Source organism: Mytilus trossulus, chromosome 12, assembly GCF_036588685.1.
Source record: "Mytilus trossulus isolate FHL-02 chromosome 12, PNRI_Mtr1.1.1.hap1, whole genome shotgun sequence".
NCBI classification, from domain to species: domain Eukaryota; kingdom Metazoa; phylum Mollusca; class Bivalvia; order Mytilida; family Mytilidae; genus Mytilus; species Mytilus trossulus.
The window spans coordinates 32,529,646-32,542,232 of NC_086384.1; the positions used below are offsets into that span (position 1 = coordinate 32,529,646).

The 12,587-nt window shown below is 30.8% G+C and overlaps 1 pseudogene; it reads right to left on the reverse strand.

The window, feature by feature from the left end:
- LOC134692373 (methionine--tRNA ligase, cytoplasmic-like) overlaps window positions 1–12,587 on the reverse strand; it is a 99,944-nt pseudogene that overhangs the window by 9,392 nt on the left and 77,965 nt on the right.

The following is a 12,587-nucleotide window of genomic DNA, read 5'->3' on the forward strand; positions in this document are numbered from 1 at the left end:
CAATATAAGGATTCAGAAGGTAGATTCATATTAGTTAATATAGAAATAGATGACAATATATATACATTAGCGAACCTATATGCACCTAATAATTGTAAAATAAGAAACACCTTTTTTAAATCAGTAAACAAATTAATTGAAAATCACAGTATTGGCCAGTTAATAATTGGGGGTAACTTCAATGACATATTATCTATAAGAGATACAAAGAAAAAAGTAGGAAATAAAAAAATTGATAAACCAGTTCATAACCTTAAAATGTTAATCAAGAATCTTAAACTAACTGATGTCTGGAGAAGCAAAAACATAAATAAAACCCAATTTACCTGGAGAAGGAAAAACTTATCAGAATCTACAAGAATTGATTTCATTTAAGTAAGTGATGAAGTTAATAAAAATTGCATTACATGCGACATAAGAACAATAGTTCTACAACACACTGATCATTACGCTGTTTCATTAAAAATCAACATAAATAGAAACTCAAAAGGGTGAGGTTACTGGAAATTGAATAGCAGCATCCTGGATGATAAACAGTATCAAAAAATTATTTCAAAATTGATTGATAAATATAAAACAAAATCAGAAACATCTCTCAACCTAGATATTTTATGGGATAACTTTAAAGTTGAGGTAAGAGGTTATACCATACACTACTGTAAATTAAAAGCGAATATAAAAAAAAGATACTATTGAAATCTTAGAAAATACATTAAAAACCCTATCTGAAGAAATTGATTGTGATAATTATATAAATGAGAAGAAAGTCAACCTAAAAGAAAACATTGAAAAACAATTGACAAGTTTATATAATGAACAAAATAAAGGAAATCAAATTAGATCACGCGTAAAATGGCTAGAAGAAGGGGAGAAAAACACATCTTTTTTTCTTGGTCTAGAAAAAACACGGCAAAGTAAAAAAACTATAACTCAACTGTATGGTGAAAATAATCAAGTAACATATGACCAAAACAAAATACTAAATTTGGAAGTTAATTATTATACTAAATTATATACTTCAACAAAACCCGATACAGAAAAGGTAAAACAATACTTCGAAACTATCAAAGAAAGTAAAATAATAAATGAATCTGAAAGTAATACATGCAAGGGAAAAATTACTATAAGTGAATGCACAGAGGCTATATTTAAGATGAAATTAAACAAGGCCCCAGGGCAGGACGGACTGAATGTTGAGTTTTATAGAAAATTTTGGGAACAGATTAAAGATTTCATAGTACCAGTTTTCAACTATTGCTATAAAAAAGGAGAATTAACAAACTCCCAAAAAATTGGAGCCATATCTCTTTTGTTTAAAAAAAAATGATCCCCTCTCCCTTGATAACTATAGACCTATTACATTATTAAACTATGACGTTAAATTACAAGCTTATGCCTTAGCGCAACGACTAAAATCAGTACTACCAAAAATCATTCACTCTGATCAAAAGGTTACATAAAAAATAAATACATAGGTTTTAACATAAGACAAATGCAAGACATTATTGATTATTCTGAAAAAATTAATGTAGATGGCGCAATTTTATTTTTAGACTTTACTAAAGCTTTCGACTCACTTGAGTGGTGCTTTATGTTTGAATCTTTAAAAAAAAATTGGTTTTAAAAAAGAATTCATAAAATGGGTTGAAACTATGTATACAGACATAAACGGATGTATTTTAAATAATGGATGGGTGTCTGCCCCCTTCAATACATTTCGTGGGATTAGACAAGGATCTCCATTATCTTCGTTAATTTTTGTCTTGTGTGTTGAAGTAATGGCAATTAAATTAAGAGAAAATAAAGAATTAAAAGGATTTGAAATCAAATTAGATGGAAAATCTTGCTCACTAAAAATATGTCAACTGGCAGATGATACTCAATTGTTTTTAAAAACACGCAAAGATATAAGTATTGCCCTTAATATCATTGAAACTTTTGGAAGCTTTTCTGGGCTCAAACTGAATAGAAACAATACAGAAGGCTTATGGCTTGGCAAATTTAAAAAGTCAAAAGATAAATTTGAAAATATAAACTGGAAACAAGACCACATTAAAAGTCTAAGAATATATTTTTGATACGATTATCAAGAATGTCAAAAATTAAACACAAAGAAACAAATAGATAAATGTGAAAAATTGATTCAAGGATGGAATAAACGAAACTTAACATTAATAGGAAAAATTACTGTAGTAAAGTCCCTTATTTTACCAAACCTAACATACACAGCATCATGTATGATGATAACCCATGAAATAAAACAAAAGTTCAAAAATTTAATATATAATTTTATATGGAGCGGAAAAAAAGATAGAATTAAACGCTCTATATTATGTAAACCATATCTTGATGGAGGATTAAAAATGATTGATTTAGACTCCTATATAAAATCCTTGCAAACTAGATGGGTTTCAAAACTAATAAAAAATGAAAACGATAACTGGACAATTATTCCAAGATTTTAACTTAATAAATTTGGGAAAGATTTTATTTTATTTTAACAAATGTAAATTTGCTTAATAAAATAGAGTATAAATCCTTGCCTGAATTCTATAAACAATTAATTAAAACTTGGGTAGAAGTAAAAGGAGGTTAAACTATCACTCCAAAAAACTTTCTTGAAGTAAGAAAACAAATTATATGGGGAAATAATCTTATCAAAGAAAATGGGAAATGTCTGTTTTTTCAAAATTTGATTAGCAGTAATATTTTGTACATCAATAATATAATAGATTAAAACGGACACATCTCATCAAAAACTGTACTGAAAAATCTAAAGAACAAACAAGATTGGATTAGAGAATTTTCTTAAGTTAAAAATGCTATACCAAAACACTGGCAAACTATTTTAAAACAAGAAAGCTCTTATAATCTTATAAAACTGTTGTCAATATAAAGAAATCAGTGAACTTAAATATGCTACTAAAACATGAAATTTCACCAGACACAAGCAACAAAGAAATATACACCTCCTTACAAAGTCAATTTTACAAATGATAAACCAACAGGAATTTTAATATGGGAAAGAATTCTGCATAAAAAAATGTCTATAAAATTTAAATCTACATTCAACTTTATTTTTAACTACCTTGAAAACAATAAATTTAAAATAATTTTTTTTCCTGTTCATATAATGTTCAGTATTGGCACAAAGTTGACCAGCTTTTAACACTATTAAAAGTTGATAAGCATATATTAAGTCTTGAAAGTTTAGTAACTGGCTATATAATTGAAGATGAAGATTATTTTGATATGAACTATTTATTAACTATAATTTACTTTTCAATTTATAAAGCACATTACAGGTCTGACAAGAAAGACAAGGTCATTGATATTTTTAAAATATTCCAAAATGAAATCAGGGAAATAATTAATGTAAATAAAATTAGAAAAAAAAAATAAGAGAATCATACTTAAAACTTTGGAATATTTCGAATTTCTATAATTGCGAAACAAATTCAAGCTGTGACCTAGTTAGTTCATGACTGCACATGACATGTGTCCGGTCAGGTGATATGCATCAAGTGAAATTCGCTATTCTACTCTTTTTGTCATGTTTATATATAATTTATCATATCTATTATAGCTACACTGAATTAGTTTGGTTATTGGTTTACACAATACAATGCTTGGATACTAGATTAACTATAATTCCAAAATCTGTTTGGCAATATATGTACTAGAACACATCTCTAAGTTGACTGTTTGTCTATTTCTCATGTATGCATTAAGTTAAATTATGTCCCCTTACATAATCAATTTGCCTTTATTGTGCTTTCCACTGTCAGAAAATCTGAACAACTAATGGTATTTGCATGGAAAATGAATAAACCATTTAATCTTGCTGATATAACATCATAAATACATTCTTGGTCAAAAATAAGGTATATTCAATGTAAAGAAACCCCTATTTCTATCTCTATTTCAGACCAGTATGAGAGCTTAATGAATAAGTAAGGACCCCTTAACCACTTACTGGTTCCCCTAAAGCTCCAACTGGTGCCATGTTACATTAGAACTACAAATTAAACCTCAAGAAAACTAGTATAGCTGTACTTGTGTTGAAAAAAATAAGAAATTATGCAATTTATTTATTTCGGTGAAAATAATAGGATGTACATGCAACTGAAGAATGTCGCGTCTCAAATTTCAGTGGTTGCACATGTGTCAGACACTGCGGAAAGTCAAAGCGAGCATTTATAATTAAAAATGTATTGCAAGTTACATAAAAGTAATGAATTTCTACTTTCTAGGTAAATTTTTAAATTATTACCTACAGATCAGGCAAAATTTGCTGAATCAGCAAATTTTACTCTCAGGGGTGGAATTTAAGGCTTGTTTTTATCATAGTTGCCCTTAATCAACTTTGTATTGATAAACTTACAAATTGCATAGGTAAAAAAAGTTCCTTTATTTGATTTAGTGTAAAAATATATATCCCCCTTAAGGTGGCACGGTAGTATTTCCTGGCCCATAAGGGATAATGATAGCCTTTTTAGAATTTTCACCACTTTCTAACACTGCAAAAAAATTCTACATTCACATTTAACTGAAGTACTTTTATTTTACCATTCAGAAATGAATTTGAATATGTATCATGACCGTTTACTTTTTTTGCTATTTTTAAAATCCTAAGGCCACTAGTACTTTTAGGTCTTTTATGGTGCAGTGAATGCAAAATTTAAAAAAAATCTCAAAAATTCATTTTCATCTATATGTAAAATTATTTCATATCTTTCTACACCTGATTCATCACTCAGTTTGGGAAAGTATGTTCAGTTGATACTGTATTTTTTGTCCAATCACACTGTTTAGATACATTTACCTAAGTAGGGTACACGAAAGAGCAACCTAAATTCTGGAAAGCAAATACTACCGTGCCACCATCAAGGATCATCATCAATTTCACGGTTCAGTGAAGCTTGAAATAAATAAATCATATACAGTTTGGGTTAAGAAACGTACCGTATTCCGGTATGAAATTGTACTCTGTATAACTGTTATTATGTATGTAATAAATACAACTAACTTTATAGATATACTTATTGAATATTTTTCCGTAAATATTCAATGACTAATTTAAGGGATACTTAATTGAAGCTGTAGATTGAGTAAATTGTTAACAGCAAAAGTGCAATAAAACTTTGATTAATTTAAAAAAAAAAAAAAAAAAAAAAGTACACTTTGAAGCTACATCTCTATATTATGTTATGTCAAGGAAATTATTATATTAAACTACTGTAAGCTACTGCTTTCTTCTTATCTTTTGTAGATTAAGCAATGCTTGCATACAATGATGTCATGTTGGAGGGTTATGCCATTCTGTACTGTTGAATAATTTTCTCAAAATTTAATCAGTATTTTTTTTTAATGTAACAAAATTTAAGAGTGCAGTTAATTTTTTTTCAGGACAAAATAATGCCCACTCATTTACCACAGACACAACCTACTGATATCTAAGAAAACATACCTTTTTTGGCTTTGTCTCAGGTGTTGGCTGCCCAGCAAACATCTTTTTAAATTCCTCTATTTTACAAGCTTCTATTTTCTGGAACAATGGACTTGGCTGCAAAAAAAAAATACTTCATGATTCATACTAAATCTATATACAGTGAAACGTGATTAAACCGAACCCTGAATAAACCGGAAACCTGTCTCATCCAAACTTGTTCTGAAAACTAATCATATCACATTTTATGCATTGTGAATCTGATGAAACCGAATACCTGCCAAAACCGAACAAAATCTTAAGTCCCGAAAGGGTTCGGTTTAGTCAGGTTTAACTGTATATGACCCAAGAAAACATGGCACAACCTATGTCCTTTTCCAAAATATGTTTTCTTTTATGTAGATAACACAATAAAGAAATATAGCATAACGCTGTGTTGAAGACCCATTGGTGGCCTTCAGCTGTTGTCTGCTCTTTGGATGGGTTGTTGTCTTTTTAACATATTCCCTATTTCCATTCTCAATTTGAAATAAACAGTAAATTGTAAAAGAATGAAAATTTATACCTAAATGAATTCTCAGGAAAATTAAGTTTGTGACAAAACTTTGTTCTACCGCCAATACTTGTCATTCAAAATTTTGGCATCATAAAGATTAGAGAACTCCAAAAATACACTACATTTACTGTGGATTCATTTATTTTCGTCACGTGGGTACCAATTTTCGTGGATTAAGGAAATCTTACATATTTGTGGATATTTAATTTCGTGGTTTTGCTGAAATCTGAATAGAAGACTATAGAAAATTTGCTATTTGTTGAACATTTTATTTCATGGTTTATCTGTTCCCACGAAATCCACGAAAATTGATATCCACGTGCCAATGAGACAACTCTCCATCCAAGTGATTAAATGACTAGTGTAAAACAATTAAAACAGGAAAACCAATGGTCTAATCTATATAAAACACCTATGAACCACACTAACAAACAACAACCACTGAACAACAGGCTCCTGACTTAGAGCATAAAATAACCTACTGTGAAAGTACTTTAATTCGTGGGTATCAAATTTCGTGGTTTGAGCAATTTTTACATGTTCGTGGGTTTTTAAATTCGTGGATTTTAGTTTTCTTTAAAAAAAAATTGAAAAAATTAAAGCCTTTAGACACGAAGTATACAAATAATGATAAATCTTGATTGAAGGAAATAATTGCAAAGTAAACATTGACCCGTGTAAATAGCAGTGACAACACTTATTAACCCAAGATAAAGTGATCAACAGATTAAAGACCATGAAAGGTGTTAATTAGGCCATAAACATGTCACCTAAAGGAAACAGCAACATAAACAAATGCTATATACGTATTTTGAATTGTCAAATAATTCTTATTGAAATTAAGTCCAGCATGAAATTATTATTTCCCATGTGTACGAGAACTATAGGGATATAAAATGAACACTTTATCATACTGGCATATCAATACCGGAAATCTGACTTTCATCGTTTAAAAATATTTTTATTAATATTAAAAGATCAAAAGTTGTACAGTTTATGTTATTAACGATAAAACTGTATAAACTGCATGCAGGTGTAGTTCTGTGACTGCTGTTGAAATATTCTCAGATTTGGCGATATTAAAAACATGCTCTTGATCATATCAGTAGTCAAACATACATGGGGATCATTCCATGTCTTGATTTGGACAATGGTTGTTTTATTTCGTTGGACACTTAAATTCGTGCATAAAGTCATCCACGAAAACCACGAAAATTGGTACCCCACGAATAAAAGTACTTTCACAGTACTTTTAAAATTTCTCTAATAATGTACAAATAGATCTACATTTGATCTAATTGTTCACAAGTAACTGAGATCAACACAACAGCAGCTGAATGACGTGTCCTCTACAACTGACATTACAACTTAATATATACATATACTTTTATAAATTGTTACTTGGATGGAGAGTTGTCTCATTGGCACTCATACCCCATCTTCCTATATCTATATATAAGTAAGGTGAAAGTTTCTTACCTTTCCTATTTTATGTCCCGGTGGCAGGTGGCATACAAACTCTCTACATATATATCAAAGTAAGGTGAAAGTTTCTTACCTTTCCTATTTTATGTCCTGGTGGCAGGTGGCATACAAACTCTCTACATATATATCAAAGTAAGGTGAAAGTTTCTTACCTTTCCTAGTTTATGTCCTGGTGGTAGGTGACATACAAACTCTCTATATACAACATTAGAGTCTGGTGGGGTGTTTAACTGTGTCTGTATAGTCTGACTTGTCTCTGGCATAAAGGGGTTGTAGTAACACAGACAAAAGATTGGCAATGTTGACAGCTAAACTAACAACTGTTCCCGATCTTGACCTAAAGATAAGAGTATACAACTTAAAGGTGGATCAGGGAACATAGCTAGTTCATTTATATATTTCAGAGTTTAGTATGACGTTCATTATTACTGAACTGGGACAAATTTTTGTTTAGGGGCCAGTTGAAGTACGCCTCCTGGTGCAGGATTTTTCTCATGGTGTTGAAGACCCATTGGTGGCCTTCCACTGTTTTCTGTTCTTTGGTCTGGTTGTTGTCTCTTTGACACATTCCCCATTTCCATTCTCAATTTTTTATCTATATGTAACCTCTTTATATAAAGTAATAGTTATTGCAGTATTAACATATGTTATCAATTTTGTCATCTTGGGTTGTAAAACCAATACAAATAACACATAACAATCAAAAACAAGTTACTGTTCATGTTCATATTAATCCATCTATAAATTTCCAAATTATACAATTTCTCGTTTATTAGCTGGTAATAATAACAAATAGACACATGTAAATAACTTACTTGTCGTCTGCGCTACCTTTAACTAAGACCCATGGTTTCTTAGACTGCATGAACTGGTTCCCTAATCTGGATATGCTCATTATGTTACGTATGGAGTCTCTCAATCTAAAATCCAGGAATGTAACTGTGACTTTTATTGCAAAAACATTTCAATTTGATTTGTTGGTAAAATCATAAGCAGGATGTTTTAATTTGACAACACATTTTATCTTAAAGTATTTCTCTGAAAGTTTTAGGTTTTTATTGAAAGAGCTTTTTTTCTCTCTTTTTTTTGGTAAAAAAAAAATGAACACATTTTTCAATTTGCATTTGCACTGCTAACATTGTTGATTATTGTTAACCGACTGTGCTTTGCTGTCAATTTGTAAGATAAAATATCTTACCATTTAAAGTGTTATAACTGATGAAATAACCTACAGGTCCTCAGAATTTGACTTATATGTAGTTCGAACTTACATTGCCTGTTCCATATTATCAATGTATGTTTGTAATTCCCTGTTTATAAGGGCCAACAGCTGCTTATCTTCATCTCTAAGATTCATTTCCTGGATAACTCCACCAAATTTGTCACTGAGAAACTTCAACCCCCGAGCAAAAAATGATTTTAATCTTACTGTTAACATCAAATATATATATGTCTTTTTTATGAACCAAAAAAAACATTCCTATTGTCATTTTTTATTTTTTTATATATTGTTTGAACATCATGCATTTCATATAGTATTTGTTTTTTTAAATAACTATATTGAGTAACCTGAATGCATTCAATGGCCTTTGTTAGTCTTGTATTATTTTTAATTTTAGTTTTTTGTGTATAATTTGGAGTTTAGTATGGCGTTCATTATCACTGAACTGGTATATATATTTGTTTAGGGGCCAGCTGAAGGATGCCTCCGGGTGCGGGAATTTCTCGCTGCATTGAAGACCTTCTGCTGTTGTCTGTTCTGTGGTCGGGTTGTTGTCTCTTTCACATTCACTATTTCCATTCTCAATTTTAATTTATAGGATAAAGTAATTTTCTTCTTTTACTACTAAATGTAGGGCTATGTCTTTTGATTTTTCTATTTTCTACAATGTTATGATAATCACTGATTTTACTTTTAAATTATTCCACATCTTGACTTCTGGTTTGAATACATACTCAATGTCTTAGATTCAGATTATTTTACCTGTTAATGAAGTTTCCAAGATTGTTTAGAAGTTCACTGTTATTTTTCAACAAGAAATCATCCCAACTGAAGCTGCTATCCTGCAATGAATATGAGCCTTTAAAATTATAACTCTCCTTCGTAACAAAACAAGATAGCGACAAAATTCTTTTTTCAAATTGTCCGTTACATCCTCAGTAATTTTTGGCGTATTTGGACTCATAAACAGTTAACCGTATAACCCTGTAATGTTTTTATTTGAGTCTCCTAGGTCCTAACTTAGAAAATGAGGTCAAGGTCAAAGGTCAAGGTCAAGTTCTCAATTGTGACTTTTGCTTGTTTTTGCATTTTTTCTGACACTTTGAAAGATACATATTAAAGAATACGTGCAAAATGTCAGCTTTATTGTTATGAAAATATGCTACATTTAGTCTTATACAATTTAATGGCATCTTATAGGAGTTGTTGCCCCTGAAATGTCTTGATATGAGGTTATTTGATTATAACTTCAATTAAATTCATTATAAAGACATTTGACCTCATACAAAAGGTTTAGTGACAAATGACCTTGAAAAATGGCTACCGGAAGTGACCTTTAGAAAACCGGAAGTAGCTATTTTTGCAATTTGTTCACCTAAAAGTACCCAGAATCCATATCTTTTGTCATATAGATACATGAACAGATTACTGAAGACTAAAAATGACTTCAAACAAACCGGAAGTGGCCAATTATCTCCCATTCTACATACAAAAGTATATAGAAACAAAATATTTTTGGAATCAGTGTGAAAGAAGCTATCATATGAGACCGGATGTGACTTCATTTTACCGGAAGTAGCATATTATCTCCCTTATATCACTCAAAAAGATAATTAAACCATCATTTATTGCATCAGTATGAAGAAACTATCTTCTTATCAAAATTTCTTTGGTGTGGAAAGACTTTCAATTGTTCTCTGAACAATTGGTTTTTAATTAGGTCTTTCCACTTTTCTGTGGAAAGCCTATTGTATTTGTTCTGATTATTATTATTATTATTATTATTATTTTTTTTTTTTTTTTCTTCCGCCAAATTTTGTTCTTGCGATAAATGTTTGTTTCGCAATATGTCGCTTAGATTTTTTTCATATTGTATCGTATAGTTTATGCGCTTTTAAATTTCACCCTGCTAAGCCGAACCATTTTCTTTGTAAGAGTTATCTCCCTATTCACTGTTTATCATGTGTGTGCATCTCCTTCGTAACAAAATAAGAAAGCGACAAAATTCTTTTTACAAATTGTTCGCTACATCCTCAGGAATTTTTGGCGTATTTGGATCGAAGCGATTCGAAGAAATTTTATAGGAGTTATCTATCTTTACGGAATAAATTTGTCGGTATGTTTTTTTAACTCATAAACCGTTAACCGTATAACCCTGGAATGTTTTTATTTGAGTCCCCTGATTCCTAACTTAGAAAATTAGGTCAAGGTCAAAGGTCAAGGTCACATTTTAGATTTTCACATGTCTTTGATTTCCCTATAACTCTTGAACGGTTATAGATACAAAAAAATTCAGCAGTGAAAAATGCTTGGTACTTCAAGGGGCAACTTTTTTACATTATGACTATATTGATTTTACCATCATGTAAGGGACATAACTCCCATCGATGGTTTTTAAAAAGCCATTTTTAGGCAAAACTCTTTAACAAAAGGTCCTTGACCCTTAGGGTCTTTTGCAATGACCTTGTGGAGCAATGACCATGACGAAAGTCACAAGGTCAAAGGTCAAGGTCATCAAATTATGTGGTTTTGGCACTATTTAAGCAGTTTTATGTGTGTTTGAATTTCAACCAACCAACCAACCAACCAACCAACCAATCAATCAATCAATCAATCAATCAATCAATCAATCAATGTTTCCGTTTCATGTGTTTGATACGGGATTCAAGGTCTCTTTTTTTTTCGCTTGTTTGAATTGAGTCTATCAAACGTTTATAACCAACATATTTAACCAATATGTTTAACCAACGTGTTTAACCAACATGTTCAACCAACGTGTTTAACAAACCAACCAACAAATCAATGCATGTTTCCGTTTCATGTGTTAAATACGGGATCCAAGATGTGTTTTTTTTCCCGCTTGTTTAAATTGAGCCTATCCGACGTGTTTAACCAGCCAACGTGTTTAACCAATATGTTTAACCAACATGTTTAACCAACCAACCAATCAATGCATGTTTCCGTTTCATGTGTTAAATACGGGATCCAAGATGTGTTTTTTTTTCGCTTGTTTAAATTGAGCCTATCCAACGTGTTTCACCACTATGTTTAACCAACGTGTTTAACCAACATGTTTAACCAACGTGTTTAACCAACATGTTTAATCAACGTGTTTAACCAACCAACCAATCAATGCATGTTTCCGTTTCATGTGTTAAATACGGGATCCAAGATGGTTTTTTTTTCCTTGTTTAAATTGAGCCTATCCAACGTGTTTAACCAGCCAACGTGTTTCACCAATATGTTTAACCAACGTGTTTAACCAACATGTTTAACCAACGTGTTTAATCAACGTGTTTAATCAACCAACCAACCAATCAATCAATCAATACATGTTTCCGTTTCATGCGTTAAATACGGGATCCAATTTTGAGCCTATCCAATGTGTTTAACCAACGTGTTTAAGCAACATGTTTAAGCAACGTGTTTAACCAACCAACCAATCAATCGATCAATCAATCAATCAATCAATCAATCAATCAATCATGATCATGATCAATAAATCATGTTTCATGAAAAATCGAAATTCAATATTGTTCTTGCGTCACTTCTGAAAAAAAATCCACATGTTCTCTGAAACTACAAGTACAATCGACCTCAAAATTTGCAGTCAGCAGGGCATACATGTACTGAAAGTTTATAAAAAAAACTTGGTGCAGATATCTCTCAAAGCTTTTCCTAGACAAAAGAAATGGCAATGCCCTAAAAATCGCTTGCTAGGTCCGTAAATCTCAGTAAAAACCTACAATAAAATGTCCGCTCCGAGATTGAAATACTAATCTGTGTTACAAACAGGTGCTGAAAAATGTACAATATCAGAAAATAATCAATAAATGTGTTTTAAAGTAACACCGGATCAATTAAATCCAAAACAT